General features: G+C 37.4%; 1 long non-coding RNA gene across 1 annotated transcript in view; it reads left to right on the top strand.

The window, feature by feature from the left end:
* The window catches only part of LOC141386317 (uncharacterized), a 56,405-nt gene that overhangs the window by 25,670 nt on the left and 3,184 nt on the right, over positions 1-27,551 (top strand). The window contains exon 3 of the long non-coding RNA XR_015493909.1: positions 12,504-12,641. This is a non-coding gene — a long non-coding RNA (uncharacterized LOC141386317). The remainder of the gene's footprint in view (positions 1-12,503; positions 12,642-27,551) is intronic.

Below are 27,551 nucleotides of genomic sequence, written 5' to 3' on the forward strand. Positions count from 1 at the left end.
GCGCGCTGCCATGGTGACCGAGTCCAGCTCCAGCCCGAAAGAAGAGATCCTCTGCACGGGGGCGAGTTTGCTCTTTTCTCGGTTGACCTGAAACCCCCACAGGTGGAAGTGCCAGAGCACTTTGTCTCTGTGCATAATCAACTGCTCCGAGAGAGGGCAAAAATCAGCCAGTCGTAAAGAAATTGAGTATGCAGATGCCCGCGAGCCGAAGGGGCGCTGAGGCACCCTCCGCGGGCTTGGTGAGGACCCGCAGAGACAGAAAGAGCCCGAAGGGGAGGGCTTTGTATTGCCAAGCTCGACCTTCATACGCAAACCGCAGAAACTGTCGGTGGCGAGGAAGAGTGGAGACATGGAAATACGCGTCCATCAGGTCTAATGCTGCAGACCAACCCAGAGGACGAACGCACCGGAGGATGCGCTTCTGCGTGAGCATTCTGAACGGCCGCTTGTGCAGGCAGCGGTTCAAAACGCGCAGATCTAGGATTGGCCATGACCCACCGCTCTTTTTGGGCACGATGAAGCGTGGGCTGTAAAACCCGCTCTCCATCTCGGCTGGAGGGAGCGGCTCGATTGCATCCTTCGCCAGGAGGACAGCAATCTCCTCTCGCAAGACAGGGGCGGACAGGGGGCTGACTCTGGTGAATACACACCCGTGACTTGGGGGGCCATTTCGCGAACTGAATCGCATAGCCGAGTCTGATTGTGCGTATGAGCCACCGCGAAGAGCTGGCCCGCGCTAACCAGGCAGGCAGAGCTCTCGCTAATGGACTCATCGCTACAATCGCTGATGTACCAGCAGTGGGGCAGCGCGGAGTGGGTGTGCTGATCCGGGAAGCTCGCGGGTCCCACGGAAAAGCTGGAGGTGAGATATTTGCTCTCACTCCAAACCCGAGCTCCGGAGGGGAGGCTCGAGGGGTGGGAGAAAGGAGACCGTCCTCCCAGCGCTCGTGAGCCACTGGCGAAACGCACCGAATCTGCAAGCTAGAAAGCATAGCGTCCCAGACTGGCAGATTTCGGGCTGTCACATCTGGGGAAGTGAAAAGTGCCCTTTCATAATGTTTTCATGGCAGTAAAAAGTGCCGTTGGAAATGGGGCCCCGCCCTCCAGCGGGGAAAGAGCAAGTTCCCTCTTCTCCAGATGGCCTGTCCCAGGGGCGCTTCGCGGTCCGTTGCCGGACTTAGCGGCGTTCTGGGCAGGGGGGCTGCCTGCTTCCGAGGTGCCCGACGCGCTCGCTTCGCCGGAGGCGTGTGCGGGGGCGGAGCAGCTCTCGTAGGCGGGCGCCTTCGGCGCGGAGCAGGTATGAATGGCACGGCGGGCGGAGCGGGCTACGGACCGCCGATAAGACATCACCCACCAACTGCTCTCTCACCGCCTTGAATTCCTGGGTGAATTCACAGACAGTGTCGCCGAACCTGGCTGGGGATATGGGGAAGTCAAGAAAGCGGACTTTGTCGACTTTGCGCATATCAGCCAGGGGTGGCGCTCCTGGACCACTAATGTGGACATCGTCCTCCCCAACGCACACGCAGCGGACTCAGTAGTCCGAAGAGCTAAGTCGGCGGCGGTGCGAAGCTCGTAAGCCTGGGCTGGACCCACCCTCGTGCAGCTCGGCCAGCGCCTGCGATTGGTAGCGCTGGTAGGTGGCTATCGCATGCAAGGCGGAAGCAGCCTGGCCCGCAGCTATGTAAGCTCTAGCTCCGAGGGAGGTAGATAACTTACAGGCTTTGGATGGGAGACGAGGCGGACCCCGCCAAGAAGAGGCGCCGCGCGGATTTACCGCCATCGCGCACTCAACCTGAGGAATCGCCACATACCCCCTGGCTGTTTCACCGTCAAGAGTGGTTAGGGTGGAGGAACACGCAGCACGAGCAGAAAAAAGTGCTTTACAAGACCGCGTGAGCCTACTGTGCACCTCCGGGAAGAAGGGAACGCCCCTCTAGTCGGTCCGGCCGCGGAGCTGGGGGATAAACCATCTCCAACCCACGGCCGAAGCAGCCCGGGAAAGCACGGCTAACATGTCCGTTTCAGGATCCGTAGTGACAGCGCTCACCAGCCCGAAGGGGGCGAGCGGGTCTGGATCATCATCGGACAATGAAAGCCCACCCTCCGATGCCGCGGTGGACATCTGGTCTCCGGTATCATCGGGCGTAAGGGCTACCATCTGTTAGACGGATCGCTTCCCCCGCCCGAAGCTTGGATGGAGCGCTTAGAGGAGCGGGAGGTCCGCGGGCCCGTGGGCGACGGATTATCTCTCGCTGAAACCCTCAGATCTGCCCGAGTGCCCGCTGCAGAGCAGGGGACAACTGGGGTGGTTCGCCCTTTGCAAAGGCTTACCGCGATCTTGCGCAACAGTCATGGCATCGCAATGACGACATGAACTGCCCGCGAGCAGCGCATTAACATGCTGGACCCCCAGACATGTAACGCAGTGCCCGCGCCCATCATCCGAGGACAGGAAACCACCGCATCCAGAAACGCACAGTCGGAGCGCCGTCCTGATAAGGACGTGCTGCACAACTGTGTTGCTCTTTCTGTGAAGTTTGCAACTTTATACGCACCGCTCTGGAGGACCGGACCCAAAGAACGCCAGGCAAGGGAGAAACCCAGCTCGACCGTCTGCCACTGCGTGTACACACTCTGGACCGGGAGAATGCTCTCGTTCGCTCAGAATCGCTGGTCACAGCAGGAGGAACCATCATCGACTCGATCAGAAAGTCTCTGAAGCGAAAAGGATAGCGTCTGCTGGCGCCAGGTGAGCTTATATACTCAGTTGATTGCTTATGCCGCTCACCTGCGCAGGCTTGCGCTGCCAATTCATTCTTAATTGGCCCGTTCAATACTCTTTCAGACGAGTAGCTTCTGAACCGAACCTCCCAATGCTTGGATTTTACAATCAAATCCACTTATAGTGCTGAAGTTCCCCCCGAAGGGGAACAAAAGATGTGTAGATGTTGGTCATTCAAAATACAGACATATTACCTCTATAAATTAATAAAATTCGGTAGTTTACCTTAAAAATGAGAAATTACTTTTACGGTTTGTACCGTGTTTTTAACGGTAAAGTACTGGCAACCACAGCTGCCGTTTTTTTACCGTAAATTTTACGGATTTATTTTTTACAGTGCAGTTTTCTGCACATCTCACTCCGGTGAGAAAAAAAAGAGTTGAGAATTCATTTTAAGGTATCTCGCTGTATTTACTAACATGAACTAATGATGAACAATACTTATACAGCATTTCTTAATCATAGTTCAACAAGGACTAATGCATTATTAACATCCAGAGTAATGCTTGTTAAAATTTAGTTAATGCACCATGTTTTCATTAACGTTAACATGAACAAATACTGTAATGAATTTTAATGTATTGTCCACTGTTTGTTAATGTACAGTAAGTAAATACATTCAATAATATAAACTTGTACAACCTTATTGTAAAGTGTTACAAATTAAGTGAAATAACTCTTATCATTCAATCCTATTTGATCTGCTGTTCTCATGTGCATTAGCTAAGTGATTTTGTGCTTGAGTGCTACTAAGTAATGTGATATGTTGCTGCTTGAAGGGCATCCGCTGCGTAAAACATGTGCTGGATACAGTAAGTTGGCGGTTCATTCCATTGTGGCGACCCCAGATTAATAAAGGAACTAAACTGAAAAGAAAATGAATGAATGAAGGAGTTACTATACAAAAACAAAAGTTTGTTTTAGTTGTCTTCAAAGTCTGACCATTTGCTTCCATGTTTGGAGTGAAGCTCCTTCTCTAATGTCGGTTTGAAGTTTCAGCCACAATACTCTTAATCACAACTCCTTACCTTTAGTTTACAAGGAAATGATGAAAAAAAGCACTACTCCATATTCTGTTTCAGTTTGAATTACCGTACATCAACATACTGAAATAAGTCTTGGAAAAATTCAGTTCATGCAGACTTTAAGATAATTTTACTTATGTAATACATAATCATAAAACATTAAAACTGCGAGCTCCTCTTCTGCAGTGTGAGCAAATTTGAGAATGTTGAGCAAGTATTCAACATCACACATATTCAGATATTTAAAGTGCACTTACAATATCTGAATGATACATTTAACCAATAAAGTGCAGTGTGTGATGTTGAATACTTGCTCAACACTCTGGATGATACTATGTTCATTGGTTGGTGTGAATGCAGTACTTAGACTATTTAATAAAAAACTGCATAGAATAATGCATACTGTAAGAAACACAACTCTTGTAATAATTTCTTACCATTTTCTAAACTGCACCTGTAAAAATGGCTGTGATTTCAACAGCTTTTACTGTAAATGCTACAGTAAAATTCTGTAACCTAGTTAACAGTAAGTTTCCTTAATGTATATGGTGAATAACCATACAGTAAATTGACTTTCCCAGTATTTCCTGCATGACACTTGCATCTTACATCTAATAATAATAAATAATGTTTACCACATTCATTTTGTGTAATACCATGATGGAGTTTATTGTGTGAATTTTAGTGTGAAATTAGTTTGTGATGAAAATTGGTTCATCGTATGAATTTCTCATCCCCATTCTTATGGTGGTGTTTTTGTCTAATAAAGCTATGATGCCGTAAAACTTTTTCGAAAAACATTTCTTTAAAGGCTTCTACCATTTTTTAAATGGTTTATTGTGACAACTGCCAGTATTTTACAGTAAATTTTACATATTTATTTAATTTTTATTTAATTTATTATTATTATTAATTTAATTTAATTTATTTTTAATTTATTTTTAATTTATTTTAATTTATTTTATTTATTTTTTATAGTTTCTAGCAAATAAACTGAAAAAGGTGTCCAACTATTTTATTTTTTATTTTTATTATTATTATTATTTTTTGACTGTATATGCTGCATTAAAGCACACCCACACTTCAACCCAAACCCTGAATGTTCAAACCAATCAGCATTTTTTCATTGCTGTATACAGTGTGCAGCAGATTGGCTGTATATTGATGAATGGTGCTGTCGGATGAGGGTAAAGCAGCAGTAATTAGTGCTGGACTTGAGGCTGGTGGTGTAGGTTGAGGCAGGTGGAGATGAGAGGCTCCTCTGCTGTCTTATCTGTCCCGCCAACCGAGGCCGGGGGGCAGAGGGGGCTTGTAATAGTGCCACAACATTGGTAGGTGATTGCCTGCTTATTAAGAGGGTACTGGAGTGGAACATAACATTTTCAGTTTCAATTAAGTCTACGAGAGCATATATAATGCATTTCAAGACCTTCCTGCACGAGGAGCCTTTGGAATGAACATGAGGCTGTTGTTGATGTGACACTGAAATGAGCTCTGTTCATCACAGCCGTCAGTCACCAGCCTCAATACTCAGTTCATTCAGTCTTGGGCTGCACACTATATTGTTTCAGCAGCGATATCGCAACATGCACATCCGTAATGGTCACATTGCAGGATATTTAATGTTGAATCAGAATTACAGCTGTTCAGGCAGACAGTTCAGAACCAGTTTGAGGTAAGTTACTTAGAAAATTTGCTACAAATGTGGCTGATCAGACACAATTATTTTTGCTTTAATCAACAAATAATACACCATTAACCCCCCCCCCCCACCCAAACAAACAAACAAACAAACAAACAAACAAACAAACAAACAAACAAACAAACTGTATAATCAGTGTGTAATACGATTCCAAAGGTGTTTATGACAGGAAAAGAATGCCAGCTCAGAAGTGGCCACAAGGAGACATGGTCAAGCTCCTTTATGCTCCTGCTTAATACTTATGCTTTTAATGTATAACCTTTATTCTCTCTTTGTGTAATCAGGTGTTTTGCAACAAGTCTCTTGCTCATGTAATATTAGGGTGTTAATACTCCTGCAATCAATGTTTAACTCTACCTAAACCAAACATGAACCATATGATCGGATGTCCTTGCAAAGCTAATTTGGTGTACTGGACGTAAACATTACACTTTATGTTAATACGTGTGCAACATATTACCGTTTTAAGAAACTTTAAACATTTCTGCATCAGCTTACACCCAGGATGCCTAAGCAAATCTCCACACTTCGGAGCAAAGACCCATAAAACTTCTTATTGGTAAATAACTTTTTCATTGGTCACCTCAGCTATGGCACGTGGGTACAAACCACCTTTATAGTAGCTGGTAACTAAGGTTGTCCCCTGGAGACAATACCAGAACAAAGATGAGAACCAACACAGCTTCTCTTCAGGTCCAGAGAGCAGGACCCTGACAAAAAATGGGTTAACTACACAGCTCAGAGTTTCCCATCTCTAATACTTTTCCTCTTTTCCATCCAGATTTTAGTTAAGCTTTTATTTAATTATGTGATTAACTGTAAAGTAATCCCTTGCTTTTTTCTAGAAAAGTAATCTAATTACAGTAACAGTTACTTTGTAACTAATAACACCCAACACTGTTCAGAAAGCATTGGATCTCACTGGAGTTAAAAGATAATGTACAGTAACAGATAAACAAAGAAACATTTATATATTATTTATTAATTAATATTTATGTATTTATTTAATGATAAACATATAGTTAATGTTCATCTTCTGCATGATTTTAAAGAAGTGTAGCTGTGTGAGCATTTAAGAAGAGTTTAAAGCATTCAGGCACAATAAATTGTATTTCTAACTTTAATAAAGATACTGTACATAATATTGAATTATTTAAACATGGAATACCATGTTATTTTGCATTTGATACCTCAATTTCTGTACATAAATACTATTAGACTCCGGAGAAAAGTATAAAGCACTGTTTATTTCACTTTTATGCTCTGCTGTAGAACATATGCTTGAAATTTAATTTATTTTAGGCAAATGCACACCCTACAGAATAATTCAAATCTATCTAAATCAGTGTATTTTTCCAAGTAGATCTATTAAAGTCATCTTGTGAAATCGTATTCATATTGCAAAATAAATATATTGCAGAAAAACTAAATATTGTAATGTCAGAGTTTTCCAATATTATGCAGCCCTAATGCAATCTATGGGATGTAGGTGTAACAAGGATGCTGACAACGGAACTGAGGATTCACGTGCAGGTTGTATTAAGAAAAAATGGTCATGCAGGCAATGGTCAAACACTGGAATAAACAGATGCATACAGATAATCCAATATCAATGGGTGAGTCGGTACAGGAGGCAAAGATTAAACACGAAATGACTAGATTGGATAATGCTTCGTAATGCTACAATACAGTGAACGAGACTCAGCACTGATACGTGTGTGCTGTTAAAGGGTCACGAAACACCAAAACACATTTTTTGAGCTGTTGACAGTCGTATATGTGTCCCACACTGCTAAAAACACTATTAAGACACCTATTTTTCACTAAAAAGTGTAAATTGGTTGTTTTTGCGTTATTTCAAGCAAATTCGTACTTCCGGTTTGAAACTAATTTTTGAAGCTGCGTCACGGTCATGACAAAATAGCCTTTATTCCAGCCTGCAGACTGGGCGTCTGTGCCAGAGTGAGTCTTATTACGTCTTACAGTGTGATGCATTAATGCATGAGTAAGGCTTGGTTCAAACCAATCAGCGCGCTCTATTGTGCAACTTCATTAATATTCATTAGTGTCACATTGTTTTCACGACAGAGACGCCACGTTGTGTTGGCAAAACAAGCGTGAAGTGTTGCTTTTATAGTTTGCTGCCGTTAAGTTTTGTTTTCATTTTCTCTCTGTGCAGCGGTATCAAACATTGCATGAAAAATACACGCTTAGAGCAGTTCCTCGAATCAAATATCTCGTTTGTCGCGAGGGGCATGAATGAATTCCCTGAATGAAAGAGCCAAACTGCAGTTAAAGTCCAACATTTAATAATTTGGCAAATATTTCGACTACAGATGTCCATGTAGGTTAAACACCATCACTTTCTCCTGTCTGTGTATTTTGACTCTGAAACTCGCGCGTGCCCAAATAGACACTCCTACACCCTCCCACTTTAGTTCCTCCGACACTCCCCCCTAAACAGAGCTGGACACGCCCACTTTTCTGACTTTTTCCAAAGTAGAGGTGTGAAAACACCCTGCTGAAATGAGGGGGTTTCATGGCCCTTTAAAATAGTCCTTGACCAGCTCCCAGCTTTGTGAGTGTGTAATCAATGGAAACTCTGAACTGGGGATATGTAGTCCATATAACAACAGATTTGTAGTTCTTTAGCAATTTGCGTGTTTACCAGCGATCTGCAACCCCTAGATCGCTGGTGATCATAACAGTAAGGAAGATGGACAAATCATTAGTTTCTGATCATCATAGGGAAACAAAAGCTTTCATTTTTTAATGAAATTATTTGTTTCACACCCCATTATTGTAAATTAGTCAAATATTTAATTACTTCATCATATTATAGTTATACACTTACTACTGTATGTTTACTGTTTATTTACTCTATTACTTTTTGTATATTTTGCTATTTTTGTTTATATTATTTTTGTTGTTTACATTTACTTTACAATTTCAGCATTTCATTTTTTTTACATGTTCTGTTTAGCTTTAGATTATTTTAGTATCAGATAAATTCAGCACTATAAATAAAGACTAGTTTCAGACAACATTTATATTAGCTTTTCAACATTACAGTATACTACAATACTGAATCACTTTTTGTAGCTTTTATATATATTTTTTCATTAGATTGTTAAAGCTATAATCATTTTGTTGCGTTTTTTTATTATTATTTCATTCTCTTTTTTTCTCAATTTTTAAAAATACTTTTTTGTACATTTGAGCAATTTGTAGTATTTAATTTTTGTTGTTTAGATTGAGTTAAGTATTTACTCTGCAAATAATTAAAACAATGCTTTTATTATTGATATGGCATTATTTATTGGCATTTATTATTTATATATAATGTATTTATATATATATATATATATATATATATATATATATATATATATATATATATATATATATATATATATATATATATTAATTATTATTTATTGGCATTTATTATATATATATATATATATATATATATATATATATATATATATATATATATATATATATATATATATATATATATATATATATATATATATATATAGAGAGAGAGAGAGAGAGAGAGAGAGAGAGAGAGAGAGAGAGAGAGAGAGAGAGAGAGATTTGGTTTGCATTTATCTATTTGAAATAAGTATTTGCTAAATCAAAATGTATGAAATTAGCATTATTCTTACACTCTGTTCAAGCCAAAACCTGAATATTTGCAACTGATTAATTCATGGTAATTTCTGGTGGAAATTTCCTAAGAGTGGTAATAGATGTTCAGTGAATTAGGCCATTGCTGTGGGGAGGGACTGGAAAGTGTTTTACAATGAATTATTTGTTTTAGGCAGTCAAAAGTAACCAACAGAATGTTGTGTCTTCCTTGCTTAGCATAATTGCTATTATGTGAACTATGGATCTGAAAAATATGATTATGTTAATTCTGACAATGGACGAAAACAACCTCGAGAGCTAACTCCGCATGGAATAATAGCTTGGTAATACTTCATTACCGACGTGGAAAGCATTATTTGTGCAACAATAGATTTGACCTCAGGCTTTAAATTGTTTTGGCACTGTTTTTCAGTAGTGAAGTCTGCAGCAATCCATTTAATGTGTCTGCATGTGGCAATAAAACTGAACATGTTGAGGCTTCAGATGTTTCATGTTCTGGAAATAAATTCACTGAAACCAGCAATTCATATGGTGCGCATCATGCTACAGCATGGCTCCATTCATTCATCCCATTGTCATTCCCACAGATTATTACAGTATTTCCTTTGTTCATGTTGCATGGACTAACATGGGAAATGCTTATTGCTGCATAAGCGGTTGTTTTTTTTTTTTTTTTTTTTGCAGTTTGTTGCACATTTATTTATTTATTTATTTATTTATTTATTTATTTATTTATTTATTTATTTATTTGTTTGTTTGTTTGCTTGTTATTTATGTTTTTGTATTGTTGTTGTTGTTGTTTTATTATTACTATTATTATTAGTACTAGTAGTAGAAGTAGTAGTAGTAGTAGTAGTAGTAGTAGTAGTAGCGTAGCAGCAGTAATAGTAGTGGTGTAGGCCCGTTGATGGGGGAAAGGGAAGGTCCGGGAAGTCCCACCGCTCAATGTCAAAGGTCCAAAATTTGTCCCATATTGAAAAGGGTTTAAGGCCAAGCAGAATCCTCTGTTGACCGTCACGTCAGTGTGACTTCAGCTAATTAGTTTTGGCCAATGCAAACTATTATTTTAATTTTTTTTTTTTCGAGTCCAACATCCATCTGTGCAAGAAAATATACAATCAGATGTAAGTGAAGTCATCTTTCACTAATGCATTTTTTAAATAAAGAAAACATGTTACCAGCAACTTTTATTCTAAATCTTGGACCTTGTTCTTGAAACATAAAAATGTCTCATAAAAAGCACCAAAAGTGGCTGTTAATTAAAATTAATTTGTTGTTATCCATGAATTTTCAATTAAATGTACTTTTTTTTTTTTTACAAGAGAAGCTAGACAAGTCATGAAGCTCCTTTATTATTATTATTATTATTATTATTATTATTATTATTATTATTATTATTATTATTATTTTGTTTAGTATTATATTAATATGCAAGAAATTATTATTCTAATGGACAAATTCTGACTGAGGAAAGCTGCTGTGCTGGCCAGTTTGTTATTTGCCTAATAAATGACAATAAGCTAGAGTTTTGAATTGAAAACTTTAACAGATTTCTATTTTTTTCTATTAATACTGTATATGATGTAGTAAATTTGTAAATTTGTTTTAAAAGTATTTATTCATATTTCATAATTCTAAATGTTTTGGAAATATTTTGGTACATTAAAAACTTTGGTTATGATGACCTTCCTACAAGCTAATTCAGCTAAAAATATCACGTAAAATGTCACTAAAACGCAGTATATATATTTCATAACTAAACAGAAAATGAGGTAAATAACTGCAAAAAGGTTCACATTTTGAGAAAAAAAACACCCCTTACACCAGGCTGACTATGGGCCTGCAGTGGTGGTGGTGGTTACATTATTTCAATTCATATAATATATGTTTGAAAAGTGTAATCCTTTTAGAAATATCATAAATATAACAACAAAGGCGACGCATTGGCGCAGTAGGTAGTGCTGTCGCCTCACAGCAAGAAGGTCACTGGGTGACTGGGTGAAGGGCATCCACAGCGTAAAAACATGCTGGATAAGTTGGCGGTTCATTCCGCTGTGGCGACCCCGGATTAATAAAGGGACTAAGCCGACAAGAAAATAAATGAATGAATAACAACATCAACTGCTGTTGCTGCTATTGTTAGTTTATGTTGATTCTTGACTGACTGGGCATATACTGTACATAGCCTTGTTTTCAAATGTCCATAGTAATTGATGGTTTTTAATTTTTTTCCATATTATAAATATGATATTAGTTCGTTTATACCAATACATTTCCAATGTAATGCTAATTCAAAAATTTTCAATGTGCAAACTATATTATGAGAACTTCTCATAAAGGATTAATATTTTTTTTCTTGGTATTAAGATTTTCATCTTAATATATGACCCATGTCACTTTTGACACTGCAATGAATGATATTTAAAGAATTAGAAAAAAAAATCTTGCATAAGGCCATAAAACCTTGGAGCATGCATAAAACTTTATGGACTTATGTAAGTGCATAATGTACTGATTAAATCGGCGGCTGTAACTGCTGTCCTCAGCGGCGTCTCAGGGAGGAACAGAGGACTCTCTCCATTGGCAGGAATCAGCCGAAAGCTGCCAGCGTCGCCCTACAATCTAACTAACTTTCAGAGCCCGCTTGACTCCTTGGCTGCTCTTCTTGCCTTTGATGTCTGTTCTCTTTAGCCAAAACCATTTGCTCCTTTTCCTTCAGAGCTTCCGGCTGTGCCCTCTTCATCCCTCCTTTTTAGCCGCTCCTTTTGCTTGTTTGCTTTTCCTCATTCAGACAGACCTTTTTCTTTTTGCCCTTCATCTATTCTTCCATTTCTCGATCTCTGCCGCCTCTCTATCACTTTGCTCTATCTGGGCTTTATTCTATTACTCTCTCTCTGTCTCTCTCTCTCTCACTCTCTCTATCCACTATTTCTGCTTTTATTACATTCTGGTCTCTCTTTCCCTCATCCATCCCTCTCTGCCGAAATATTCCCTCACCTCTCACTACGGATGAGACTTTTAGAAAGCTATAGGTCAATGATAGTGTGTGTATTGATGGCTGCTGTGTCTTCACTTAGATTAAAGTGTAGGTCTTTTTGTAAGTTTTACACCAAGAGCAAACAAATTATTTCTTTGTTCAATGCACTCTGTTGTCAGCCTTTTTCAGATTGGTTAATTTCAGTAAAGGGGTAATGCAACAAAGGCTTATTCTGAAAATGTACCCCTTTATCCATTACTGGAGATTGCAAATTATAAAGATTAAAGTATGTATTGCTGCATTTTGTCTTTAAAGAGAATGTGGCAGTATGACGCTGTTCCTTTTTGTGCTTACCAGCTGACCACTTACCTCTGTATGGAATGCTTTCCCGCTGTTACCAGTTTGTCCTGTTTGCTCACCATGTACATCTGTGGACTTGAGATACAGAGAGGACGAAGGGGTTCGAGTTTGGTGAAGATCGGTTCCAGAAATCAGGTAAGACAAAAACAGAAGCCGAAAAATAAAATAAACATGTAAATAACAGGGTGAGAATGTGGTGAAATCAGGCTGCTGCAAGGGCTTTTCTTTTTCTGGATTGGGTTTAGGAAAGTGATTGTGCAGTTCAATCTGTGCTTTTGAAAACACGCTTGGGGTTTGGAGAAGGAGGAGGGTGTGTCAGTCGATCGGTTGGTCAGTCAGTCATGTAGTCAGTCAGTCAATCAGTCGACAGTGGCCACTAGTGGATTTACGTGAGAACAGAGAAAATGGTACTCGCAAGAGAAATTTGAGATCTGAAAGGGTATATAGAGGATTCGCTGAAAAGCAAAAACCAAATGTACAAAAACTAAAAGCAGAGAAAATAAGAAATATTGGTATAAATACAGCACTACAACATACAAAAGTGAGAGATCATCTAACCTGCCAACATGTCTCTCTGTAAATCAGTGTTCGGGGGTGAATAACACTGTTGAGAACCGGGATAGGATGCAGTAGGTTTTGGGCTGCCGCTGCGATCAGACTGTACCAAAGTTGGCAACCCGGAGGTGTTTGCAGACTGTACCAAAGAGGGGGGTGGCTGAAATTATGGGAGTTTTCCAGAAGAAAAAAAAACGGGATGGTTGGGGGAGATTGTTACAAAATGAGGGATATTCCCAGGAAAAACAGGAATGTTGGCAGGTATGCTTACAAGTTTAATAGGGATTTGATCTGAAATACTGTAGTTAGAAATCAGATAATTATTATAAGCTTCTAAGCGTTAGAGCTTATGCGGTTCTGGCGCCATCTTGTAGATAGAAAACGTCAACCGTCTTTGGTCTACTCAGTATGGCAGGTTCATGGCCACCGACGAGTTCTCTCAGAAATTGTAAATATTTAAAAATGGACACTATTCTTGCAAATAAACTGCAAAGTTGCAATCTAAATAACTAAGAAAAACTCAAAAGTACATTTTGTTGTCTAATAGCAGTAATAATTTGTCAAACTGTAGTGCCTGCTTGTTGCTGGCTGTATGTGGGCGGAGTAATACACAAAGGGTAAAGAGGCTTACAGATGCTGATATTACTTAAATATCTCAAGGCTATCAGCCAATCAGATTCAAGAACCAGACAGAACTGTTGTGTGTGTGTGTGTGTGTGTGTGTGTGTGTGTGTGTGTGTGTGTGTGTGTGTGTGTGTGTGTGTGTGTGTGTGTATATGTATATGTATGTATGTATATGTGTGTGTGTGTGTATATGTGTATGTAAATCACACATACAACTTGATTTAACTAGATTTAATATTTAAATTCTGTTTTGGGGTGTAATAATTACAAATGGTGAATATTGTTATATGTACATTGTTATATGAACAGCATTAAACTCACTAATGCAAGCAGCTCATTATTTTGTTATTTAATTTTTCTCTCTTTCTTTTCTAAAATACATTGAACATATGGCTTTATAAAAACACCGTGGTGAGTAAATAATGACTGAATATTCATTTCTGAGTGAACTAACCCTTTAAACATGTAGTGCCGTTTGCATTAATTACAGCCTGGCACCATATTGGGCATCACTGGTTTGGCTGAACCCAGATGGATGCAGTCTGACAATGTTTCGTATCTTCTATAATTGCATGCTTTGGCAAGTGTTGATGATCTCTTTTTTTTCACCCCGTAGCGAGAGAGTGATTATCTCGATCTCTCTTCCAGTGAAAGTGTGGTGATTTTTATCATGCCATACCCCTTGTTTGTTAGTCTACGCAGTCAGACATTGGACATTGTGTATACTCCTGAGGGGCCTTATTATCTCTGCTGTTCGTGGAGACCTGTATTCATCTTATGTCAATAATTTTGCACTAAGTTTGTAGAAGTGAAACAAATCAAAAGGCCAGCACCTCTAAGAGCCGAGTTCTTCATGATTTGCATTACTTGGGTAACATTTTGGTCCTTGTAATTGGCATGTAAGGGTGACGGTGACTTGGGAGATTTCATGAGCGCAAATCTGATGTAAGAAGAGGAAAGCGGAGAGCATGGCTTTCCTTTAAGCATAGCGGAGGACAATATTAATCATGAACCATATCCCAGTATGCAATGCAAAACGTGTTGAGATGTGGCGCAGATAATATAGCCACAGGTTTTCAATATATGAGCTGTGATATCGTTTATTGAATCCTAGCAAATGTATCTCCCTTACGTTCCACTGCATGCTTTCATTGAGTCATACGATCTCTGTCTCTTTGATTTCATTGTCAGAAATGATGGTGCGTACGAGTACATCTCTTCTCTGTTGATGCTCTTGAGAGCCAGTATAGTCGTTTGTCTTCTGTAATGATGACTGAGGGACATCACACACTATCAGTTGGTATGCCAGTCCTAATACCGCAAAGCCATCTCTGAGATAGGGCGATGTCTCACTGCCTCTACTCCTCATTGAATACTGCGCACGTCCCTGCTTTATCTCCGGCAGTGCATGCTAGTGAATGGAGGGAACTGTTATTGTGAGCTTACGTAAGAATCTTTTTAATATGGCCGGTCATGGGTGAAACCTTAAGACATTTATTGAGACGTGCTTGAATGGATAAACGTTTAACGTTTGTGCATTATATAATTGTTTACTCAATTAAAACGATGCAGGGTTATTTGCATGATTACGGTGATTCTTTAATTTCTGCTTCTGAATTCTGTTTGACTTGTAAGAAAAGCATAAATCATAGTTTATTTGCATCTTTTTTCTGTTTTGTTTAAAGTTTCTTGTCATTTTTAAAAGACATTTTATGCAGATTCATCCTAATTGATCTATAATTATGTATACTTTAAAAGCTAAAGACATTTCATTGAGACATGCTTCACTGGATAAGATTGGGTTGGTTATTTGAAAGATTCATCCATCCCAAAGCATTTTTGTCCCCATCATGAGTAGCACATATTCCTTGAGAAAGCGAAATACTGTACCTTTTAAATAATACTGTGTGGTAACGCTTTACTTAAAGGGAATGTTCATAAGACTGTCATGAAATGTGTATAATCATGTCATGACACCTCATCATTAATATGAATGAGTTTTTTTGCATGCTTAGAAGAGCTCATTCCTTCAATTGTCGATTTAAATGCAAAGGTGACATTGTTTGGGATGTCTAGGACAACTTGAAACAAATACTCTATCATTACTTGTCTTTGTTTTTTTATGAAAACATAATAATGAATTTCAGTTTGTTCCACTGAAAAAGAGTGAAAAGAAAAAATATTCAATTACAATAGTTTAATGACATTCAAGTTTATTAGAGATTTATGATGTCTTATGTAGTCAGGCTAATGTCAAGTTGTTACAACAAAGAGATCTCACTCAATGCCATTTTTGCATTGGCAGATATGTGAATGACACTTAATTGCAGTTGTAATAAGCATGGATAAAATCTTCATATTCATGACACGTGTCATGCAGTGGCAGATTTAGGCATGGGCAATATGGGTGATCGCCCAGAATGGCATCTTGGTAGGGGCGGCATGACGAGAGCACCTCCAGCCCCATGCTTTAGTACAGGGGTCACCAATCTCGGTCCTGGAGTGTTGGTGTCCCTGCGTGGTTTAGCTCCAACTTGCCACAACACACCTGCCTGGGTGTTTCAAGTATTAGTAAGACCTTGATTAGCTTGTTCAGGTGTGTTTGATTAGGGTTGGAGCTAAAATCTGCAAGACACCGGCCCTCCAGAAACAAGTTTGGTGACCCTTGCTTTAGTATGTTAGTCAGTACATAAGATTATGAGTATGGTGCAAAGCATGACTAGGTAGTAATTTATCATCATAACAATTTAATTTGCACAGCAAAACGTTTAACATTTTATATTTTTGTGTTATTGTTAGTGTCCTTTTTACTGGGCAATTACACACTTAAATAATAAATAGTATTAATAAAATATACTTACTGTAGATGGGTTTAGAAATATATTTGGCTTGTTGTTAGTTGTAATTATACATAATGTGCTGTTATCACTACAATAATTATACAATAAACAACAATAAAATAAATATACAATGTGCTCCAAGGGCACTGTGAACTATTTTTTACTTATTTTTACTTTACTATTTAAACATAAGTAAACTTATGTTTACTTAAATGTGTTAAACACAGCAAATGAAGTTCTACTTTCACTGTTTGAATATTATTAATATTACCATATGTTTAATGTTACTATAAAAAATGTAGGTCACGCTTTATTTTGTTGGTCCGTTTGTTGAATTTAAGTTATATTGCATCTACATGCCAACTAATTCTCATTAGATAGACTGTTAGGTTGGGTTTAGGGTTAGTGTAAGTTGACATTTACTTGCAAAGTTTCTTGTAGTCAGTTAAAGGAGCAGTATAAAAAGATATTAAGCAGACAGTCCACTATTACTCAGATGGACCATCAAAATAAAGTGTTACCAAAATGTATAAATGTAATTTATGCAATATAAGGGATGAAGTAAATAATACTTTTAAAGGTCTAGTGAAGTGGGAAAAAACAGCTCTGCAGTGAGAGTGGTTGAGCTCAATTGCATTAAATGAACAGTAAAAGAGAAATTGAAGAGGGCGGGACACACTAGAAAACATTTGATTGGTCAAGGTTTGATGAGAAACCTGAAGTATGAGGTGACGAGAAATAAAATAGTTGATCTTTTTAAGCGAAAAACTACAAACATAGCATTTGTTTATATCAGTTTTGTATTTTTTAAACTCAAATTTTGGACACTATCTTTTGTTTTCTTAAAAACAGACTGAAACTAACATACACTTTTTTATTTTAGTTTCACAGGACCTTGAATACTATGCGAACTACATTTTCACAAGGGTTCTGAAATAAAAGATAAAAATGACACATTATAATAAAATACATCACCAGCTTAATTAAAACTGTTTTTTTTTTTTTTTCATGTAGTCGGTCGCCCAATGCAGGCCGACATGTTAAGAACATATGACTAGCTGAATGTCATTAACTTCATGCTGAAAATACAGCATGAGATGTGGCACTGAATGTCATTAGATGTTCTGCTCCTGCTTTAAAGAGGATGAATTTAACAACGCAACTTTTCAAAGTGGAAACTGCTTAACAGCTAAAGCACAGCATGCTGATTAGAGCTAATTATATGAACTCAGTCTGACCTTCTCCCTAAAGAGTCATTTTTATGCAGATGCTTTTTCTTTTATGTTGCCTTTTGTAAAAATCCACTTGCAGAAATCTTGTTACCCCAAAATAAACCATTGATAAATTGTCCAGAACAGTCCTGTTTTTATTTTCTGCCTTTTGTGTCCCACAGGAAATGGGATGGGATCAGATTTTTTGTCTAGAGGTACTGAATCCTGCATTAACCCCCCACTGATTTTATCATTAGGGCAATTACTCCTTTAATTACTGAGGAAGGTGGGGAGTTCCTCTTCATAATACCTTAATCACACTTCGGATCAAAGTTCATCCCCATACTTCAGTTAAACCACACTATGGCCTGTGTTAGATAAAAAAAAGGGCTTGAGAAGATACTGTGTTGTGCTTCTGCATTATTCTCTGCTTACAGGCCTTTTTGGAAGAGAAAATATTGTAATTATTTGTTTGGATGACTATTTAGTTTCCAGCATTACACATACATGCCTTGCCAAAGGACTTTTTTTCATCAACTTCACATTAAATAAGTGACTCTTTGTGTTTGTCTCTAGTCAAAAGTGCCTTTTTATTTATTTATTTATTTATTTATTTATTTATTTATTTATTTATTTATTTATTTATTTATTTATTTATTTATTTTACATTGTGAAATATAGTTGTTTGATGCTGCCTTTGGTTTGTTAAAATTACATAAGCATTAAATTTATATCCCACACAAAACCAAACAAAATGGGGTTATCCATATTTTACCCAGCACCAAATTGAAATTGAACATTTTTCGAGTGTAATATCGATATTTTAATACTATTGTCACATGTCTGGTCTGTTTGTGTTGTGTTGTGCCATGTGGTGTCTCATGTGATTAATTCCATGTGTGTTTGTTTATATCATGTGACCCCTTTGTTCTGTTTCTCGATGTCTCTTGATGATTATTATTTTAACCTGTTGTCACCCCTGTTTGCCATCTGTTTAATCTTGTATTGTGTATTTATAGCCCTGTCTTTAGTTAGTTTATTGTTCAGTATTGAATTTTCAACATGCCGTGATCTTCCTGAGTTTTAGTGTTCATGTTTTCTGTAGTAAGTGTGTTTTTGTGATTAAGATAAGTGTTTTTAATCATCTCTGTCTCGATTGTTTGTGGTGTGACACAACCACAACCACAAACACACACACATATATATATATATATATATATATATATATATATATATATATATATATATATATATATATATATATATATATATATATTAGCATATTTCTTTGGATTTTGAGGGAAACAGAAGCACTTGGAGGAAAGCCATGTAAACACGGTGAGAACATACAGACTAACCACAGAAATGCCAACTGGCCCAGCTGGGACTCGAACCAGCGACCTTCTTGTTGTGAGGTGACAGTGCTAACCACTGAGCAACCGTGCTGCCCTTACTGTTAATATATTTTAGCAAATACTATAAAACAATTTAACATACTGACATATTACTTTTTATTGCTTTAAATATCTGACAAAATGTGCATCTGTCGACAATACATAAGCACTTAGCTAAACTAGAGGGCTAAAATAGTCAAAATCGGCAGGTTGATTTATCGGCCAGTCACTATCAATAACTATAATATTCTCATTCCCTCTACAGTGATTCCCTTCGGTAAGCAGATTTTGTGTGCTTTAAGCTTGAGCAGACGTCGCATGAAAGGTGACTGATTGTAGGACTAATTAAACTTCTGATATGATTGAATCTCTGCCATATGGCGTTTACTTTGAGAGCAAGGACCAAACTTTTATTTGAGTTGGAGTTCAAGACTCTAATGGACCAAAGGAGGGAACAACGAGGCCTGGCGTTGACGAATAAAACAGGCGCTAATAGGTAGGTCTTATGCCCCAGGGGACCGTCTTTGCCTTATTGGCCATCCATTCACAAGACAGCAGCCCATTCTTGCCATGGACAATCAGGCAATTAAAGTTCCATAACCGGTAGCCATTCAACGCAAACGTTCTTTTACAAGAGCCTTTCAGCGGCGGAAGAGCTCTTTTGCTGACATGCCATCATAACAATGATGAATAGGGCCACGCGTTTATAGTAGCACAGCTGTAAACGCTAATGAAGGGGTGTGTTGTAACCACTCTGATATATAACTTCTCCAGGCAACATAAAATCCGGCAAAATTATCATAAGCATTGGAGAGGAGATTGAATTGAGTAATAAACAGGTTATCATTTAATGAGGAGAAAGAAGAATGAAAGCACTATGTGTTGTGAGAAGGGCAATCCTCACGAAAAAAATTTGTTCAATAAAAAAGGAAGGACATGATTGTTGTGGCATTAACAAGAACCGATTGACTTTTTTTTATGGATATAGGCAGGTTAGTTTTTGGTTTGAATCCTTGCACAACTAAAAAAAAAGAATTATAATGTTGCTTTGGGATGTCTTATACCTTTCTGACTTTTTGTCTGATGTTGTCTTGAGTTCAACACTGACATTTAGCATATGTTGCAATATTCATTTATTCATTCAATAATTTTTTCATTCATTCATTTTTAACCACTTTTTCGGGGCTGGATCGCGGGGGCAGCAGTGTAAGGAGAGAACCCCAGACTTTCCTCTCCCCAGACACTTTCTCCAGCTCCTCCAGGGGGATCATGAGGCATTCCCTGGCCAGCCGAGAGACATAGTCCATCCAGTGTGTCCTGAATTTTCCCCGAGTGCCTCCTCCCGGTGAACATGCCTGGAACACCTCCCTAGGTAGGCACCCAGGAGGCATCCATAACAGATGCCTGATCCACCTCAGCTGACTTTTCTCTCTTGTATCCAAGATCTTGTCCTTTTGGTCATGACCCAAAGCTCATGACCATAGGTGAAAGTAGGGGCATAGATTCACCAGTAAATTGAGAGTTTGCCTTTTGGCTCAGCTACTTCTTTACCACAACGGAACGGTACATCGACCACATTACTGCTGCCACTGCACCAATTGGCCTGTCAATCTCATGTTCCATCCAAAATGGCAAACCACCTTTTTCCGACGGAACACCGTTGCCTTGGACTTGTTGGTGCGTATTTCTCATCCCAGCTGCGTGATACTCGGCAGCAAACTACCCCAGTGCATGCTGAAGGTCAATGTTCGATGAAGCCAACAGAACAACACCGTCTGTGAATAAAAGAGATGAGATCCTGTGGTCCCTGAACTGGACCCCCTCCATCCCAAGGCTGCTCTTTGAAATTCTGTCCAATATATTTGCAATATTTTGATATTATGAATATGTTTGTCACAACCAAAAGCTTCCTATATCACAAAGTAACAGTGTCATATAGTGTCCCCAAGAGTATATTCGGACATATTTGGAAAATTGTCATACATTTTTGTACATCTGCAGCATGTCAGCTGTAGTTTACTGTATTAACTATGAATATGAGTTCCTAGTGTAAAATGTTCAATTAATAGAAACAGTGTGTCAGTTGCAGTTAAAAAAAAAAAAACATCATTCTATTAACAGATTGTAACTGATGATTCAGTTTGTTTCTGTTTATTTAAACTTTCTAATTTCATTTTGGGACCTTGGTCTCTGCTCCGACAACTTCTGATGTTTTCTGCAGTTTATCAAAGTGACTTTTATTAACAGTTTTAGTAAAAATTAGCAGTTTTAGTAAAAAAAAAGCAGCATTTGTAACTTGTCTTCTGTCCCTGATTTAAACCAACCCAGATGATTTGCTGTATCAGTTAAAACTACTAAATATGTTATTAAATATCACAAGCACAGATCAAGGTCTTATAATGCAATTAAAAATGTAAATAAACAGAACCCAATCACAAAATATGAAAAAAAGCAAAAACTGTTGATTTAATGGATAGTTGTTTTTTTATAGTAAGTGATGTATGATTATCAACATAAAAACTACAAGCTATAACACCAACACACACACCGGCCACTTTATTAGATACTAGGTATTGGGTTATTGTCTAACTGCTTTTTAACACAAATTTCTTATCAGCCAATCACATGGCAGCAATTCAATGCATTTAGGCATGTAGACATGGTCAAGATGATCTGCGAGCATTAGAATGGGGAAGAAAAGTGACTTAAGTGACTTTGAAATTGGCAAGAACAGGAAACTGAGGCTACAATTCGCACAGGCTCACCAAAATTGGACAATAGAAGACTGAAAAAACTTTGGCTGGTCTGATGTGTCTCAATTGCTGCTGTGACATTTGGATAGGGTCAGAATTTGGCATCAACAAGATGAAAGCATGGATCCTTATATTAGCAGTTCAGGCTTGTGGTGGTAGTGTAATGGTGTGGGGGATATTTTCTTGGCACACTTTAGGCCCGTTAGTACCAATTGAGCATCAAGTCAATGCCACAGCCTACCTTAGTATTGTTGCTGACCTTGTCCATCCCTTTATGACTACAGTGTATCCATCTTGGTGGCTACTCCCAGCAGAATAGCGCACCATATAAAGCGTGAATCATGTCAGACTGGTTTCTTGAACATGATAATGAGTTCACTGTACTCAAATGTCCTCCACCGTCACCAATAGAGCAACTTTGGGATGTGATGGAACGGGAGATTTGCATCATGAATTTGCAGCTCACAAATCAGAGCGCAAAAAGAGCGTCCAACCCGGTACTGGTAAGGTGTACCTAATAAAGTGGCCGGTAAGTGTATTTTTAGATCAAAAAAATTAAGTTTTGTTAGATCAAAGATACTAATTTTATGAGCGTAGAAAAGGGATGGGAGGAGGTTTACTGTATAGGTGCAACCTGATAAACAATGCCTCAAATAAAACGACACCCGCTTTCTAAGTTTTTCAGCAAAAAAAGAATTACAAAGAAAATTCAATAATCTGACCTTTTATAACAAGTCTGGTGTTTTTGTTTGCTATTCAGTATTTATTGCTTGTTTTTTATGCCGCTTTACTCACTAGTGAGCATTTCACTATTGATTTTTAGATGCCTAGACAGCTAGATTTATTTATATTTAATTGCTCCTACAGCAGCACAGATGAGGACAGAAGTAAAATATCTGAGCTAGCTGTGTTTGATGTACTGTAGACAGCCTGAGAGGATCTTTTACCAAATATGTGTTTTTTAAAACCTTATCTCATTTCTGCAATCAGAGTTGTTGTTGTGATTCCATCAAACGCTGTGGAACTGAATCCTGAAAATAAATGATTTGGTTGGTTGAGGTAAGAACAGTCTGAGCCATCATGCAAAGATTTGTTTTCCTGCATTTCTGGCCAAACTCGCTCTGCTCTATTACTATTCTGCTCTTGTTATTTTTAATGGAGGTTATGCTCTGGCTAGCACAGTCCAATTGAGGAGAGATGGAGCTTGTGATTCGGGCCGTATCTACTGCAGGTGCTGCTGTCCACTGTGAATAAAAGACACATGAGATAGAACTGGCGCATGTGAGGCCTTATCGCAGTTAGCCAAGGGTGCAACAGATAGCTTTGCATACAGGCCACAGACCAATCTTTACTGGACAGATTATTCTTGAGGTGCTTCTCAAAGTCATAATAAAAATAGTAACTGGAAGGAAGTTTTGTTCTACTTTAAACTTTGAATTTACAATTTTTTTTCATTTTGTATTTGCTTGCATTAGTAGTGACAGTAAATTAGTGCAAGCTGTTTACCCACCGCTCCATAAACGTGTCATTTAATTTGTATTTGTGTGTGATTTTTATTTTCCCTCCAAGACAGGGACTTTAAAATATATATACCAAAAAGTTTGTTTACAGTCAAATTCTAAAATTATGTTTAATAGTTCTATTTAATTATATACTGAGGAACGGTATGAGGAACATGCAAAAATTTTTGGGAAAAAAACCCAACAAAAACAAAATATGTTCCCCATTGACCTGGGGGGTATTCCAGAAAGCTGGGTTAACTTACCATCTGCTAAAACCTAAACTCTCGGTTGATTTACCCAAAACCTGCTTACCGCGAGTATGTTGGTTCCAAAACAGGTGACAAGAGTTAGTTAAATCAACCTCCTGAAGATAACCGCGGGTTAATGCGCGTGCACGGCACACACCTGAAGGCATTTTCAGTAGATCGCCGAATTCACGAGTCACCATAGAAAGTCACGGTGAGAAAAAAAAGGGCAACGCACTTTACAGAGGTGAAGCTGGAGGTTTTAAACACAGAGATTACACATCTGCTTCAACGAAGGAAAGACATATAGAATAAGAAATAGATAAGAAAAGAAAAAATAAATAATAAGAAAGTTTGTTAGTTCATTAAATTACACATGCCACCCTCCATTTTATTGTAATGATAAATTAAAATACTCTTTAACATCCTTTTTGAGTATGTTGTGTAACCATTCATGCATTTATTTTTCTTGCCATTAATTTCTTAAGGCCACAATATGTGTATTGACTAATAAGGCTTATAGAAATTGTAATCTTTCTGGAGCTAGAACTCTGTCCAAAGTCATTAAACACAGAAACATTATCATAAAAGGTAATATTTAATTACTGGAGCTCTTTATTTAACACTCTAGAATATTCTTTCTGACATGCAGCTAATAGAAAGAGGCTAGTCTAACTGCTGTGTCCTATAATAAAGGCTTTTCAGTGGTTGAGTTTTTGACTTAAACCACACACTCTGTCACTGTTGTAAGTGATTGTTGTCAGATAGCTTTAGGTTCTTTTTATTTTGCATGCAAACGAAGTTCCTTCTGCCTCAACTAACAAGCAGTGTAAGAATTTTCTGCACTTTTCCATATTTGAATATTACTCTTGGATCACAAAATCTTTTATCTACATATTTAAATTCTAAAGTAGCTGTATAAGGTCCATCTTCAAAGATAAAGTCACATGAGCATCAACTTAAGGTGAGAAATGTATATGAAAAATATGTTACACGTTGAAAGGTGTGTATAAAGCAGTGTACAAAATCATTCATTTTATTTCAGGAAATGAAGAAATGAACAGACCAAAATATTTGATTAAACATGTTTTTTTGACTAATTATATATTTTTAGCACTCTTCCATCTGTTTTGTCTGCTTGGGTCACTGAGATTTCCTCTGGGTCAGGCTGCAGGTACGTGTCATCGTATAAGGCAGAAAAGGGTATCTTTTGTCCTCCAGCAAGTAACAATGTTGTGCCCAGTAATGATTCTATTTTATAATACAAATATAATAAAAATAAACATTGTGTAAAGCAACATTTGCTTTATAGTTTTTTTTACTATATTTGTGTTATACACTTGAATCATTACTTCCTGAAAATCAGCCATTTAGCCTCAACATAGTGATGAGGTGGGGTCATCACATATGAGCTGGTAGGTGGAAGCAGCAATAAGTTCACACCAAGATTAAGGATAGAAAATTAAGTTGTACCTGCACACTTATACTTTGGACAAATTTTATATTATCAGTGTCCTTTAGTGACTGATGGAGCTTTAAAATCGGCTGCAATTAATGCACACAATAGCATTTAGAAACCCTGAAAAAAATATTATATTAAAAAATGTAGGTGTGTGTGCGTGAATGTATATATAAGAACGACGTCCTACATCTTAAATTAAAGATATATTTTCCTACAAAAGACAAAGCTGCCACTTATTATACAGAAAAATGTGAGGGTGCAGAAGAAAAGAAAAAACACAAGATCTATAAGTGAGATTCGAACTCGCTCTGCTGTGCGCTCCGTTGTTCTTTATAGACGCACTATCCACTACGCTATTCCCGTGCTCTAAATTATCTGTGTAATGATACGCAGTAATGTATGACCAAGGAACTGTACAAAAGTGTAAAAAAACAGTTCAGTGCCAGGCATACTGTACAGGTGGTCATGCTGCCACATTGTACAGTTGCCTAAAATGCCCTGACGCAAATACAAAGAGCTGCACTGAATGTTTTTTATGGTAAGCGCAGACCCGCGGTTTGTCACATTTGATTTCAAAAAGGTTTGTTAAATACATTAACATTATAAATTTGGTTATGAAAAAAACTATGCACTTATAACCCTCTCACAATGAAAAAACTTGTATCTGTGTGTCCACATCCATAAATATTCTCATCAAAAGAGCACGCAATGCTCAGTAAACTCTCTGAAACAAACAAACTCTGGAACATACTCTCTGAACATAACCTGCTCCGGAGCAGGTTATCTTCACAGAGTAAGTTGCTATGGCTACTTAACATACCCAGAAGTTACCTCCGATTTTGGAACCAAAGTTGAGGTTATCCACCTACTTACTCTCAAACTTACCCGTGTATGTCACATAACCTGCTTTCTGGAATAGCCCCCTGTAATGCATTAAGAACTGATGAAGCCAGCAGCAGATTTTTACTATCCATTACATCAATCTCTTTGTAAAAATAACATGTTTATGTTTTCATTTTTCTAAAATCATTTCTACCCCCATCTAATTTGACTGTAAATGTCAGTTTAACAAAAACAGTCCGTTCCTCAGTAAATATGCTTCCATGACATTTAATATTTTGGCTTTTATTACTATTTATATTTGTCTTCCTTTAGAAAATAATGTGTCCAAAAATCCAAAAACTGAGATTGTTTTTTGTAGTGTGTATTAGGAAGTATTAAGTTAAGTTTATATATATATATATATATATATATATATATATATATATATATATATATATATATATATATATATATATATATATATATATATATATATTTTTTTTTTTTTTTTCTGCAAGGAATGACTCAAGGATGTGTAAATGACAATATAATATATTACAATAAACGGGAAAATTTTATATATATATATATATATATATATATATATATATATATATATATATATATATATATATATATATATATATATATATATATATATATATATATATATATATATATATATATAAGCCCTATTATTAGAATTATTAGTCCTATTATTATAATATTAAATAATAAATAATATTATTATTATTTCCGTTTAACGGAGAGATTTATTAAACACTCATCCCATCATTCATGATGACAGTAAATAATATTTTACTAGATATTTTTCAGGACACTTCTATACAGCCCAAAGTGACATTTAAAGGCTTAACTAGGTTAATTAGGATAACTAGACAGGTTAGGGTAATTAGGCAAGTTATTGTATAACGATGGTTTGATATGTAGACTGTATCGAAAATATACATTGCTCAAAGCTCAATAATTTTGACCTTAAAATAATTTTAAAAACAATTAAAAACTGCTTTATTTGTATAGCCAAAAATAAATAAATAAGACTTTCTCCAGAAAAAAAAAAATATATCATCAGACATACTGTGAAAATGTCCTTGCTCTGTTAAACATTTTTGGGGGAAATTTAAAAAAGAAAGAAAAATCTAAGTTTTTTTTTAATGTATATAGTATAATAATATAAAACAATATATATTTTTAATTCTAACATTTCATGTATAAAAATGACTTGTAAATAAGATGACAGATGCAAACACGCATGTGCATTCAAGAGATGTCAGCAGACCCCTGACTGTGACTCAGTGGGTTTTGTAACTTGCAGATTCTACAAAATCACCTTGCACTGATCACTGGAGGGACACTACACTGCAAAGGACACTCCTGGGGAGAACAGCAAATGTGCAGCATTTCCGCCCTTCATGTTTCTGTTACATGGTGGAATGGTGAAGCATTAAACATTGCACCTTTGCTTTAAGTCTTGCAACTAAAATCTGAGTTTATTTGTAATTCCAAAATCGTAGTCTGACCTCTGAATTGCCTGATTCCAGTCACTAATGATAAAATTGAAGTCAGATTATTTTTAAGTCCACACTATTTGGGTTTGCTCCCAAATTGATAGCATT

This window comes from Danio rerio, chromosome 6, assembly GCF_052040795.2.
Source record: "Danio rerio strain M-AB ecotype USA chromosome 6, GRCz13ab, whole genome shotgun sequence".
Classification (NCBI taxonomy): domain Eukaryota; kingdom Metazoa; phylum Chordata; class Actinopteri; order Cypriniformes; family Danionidae; genus Danio; species Danio rerio.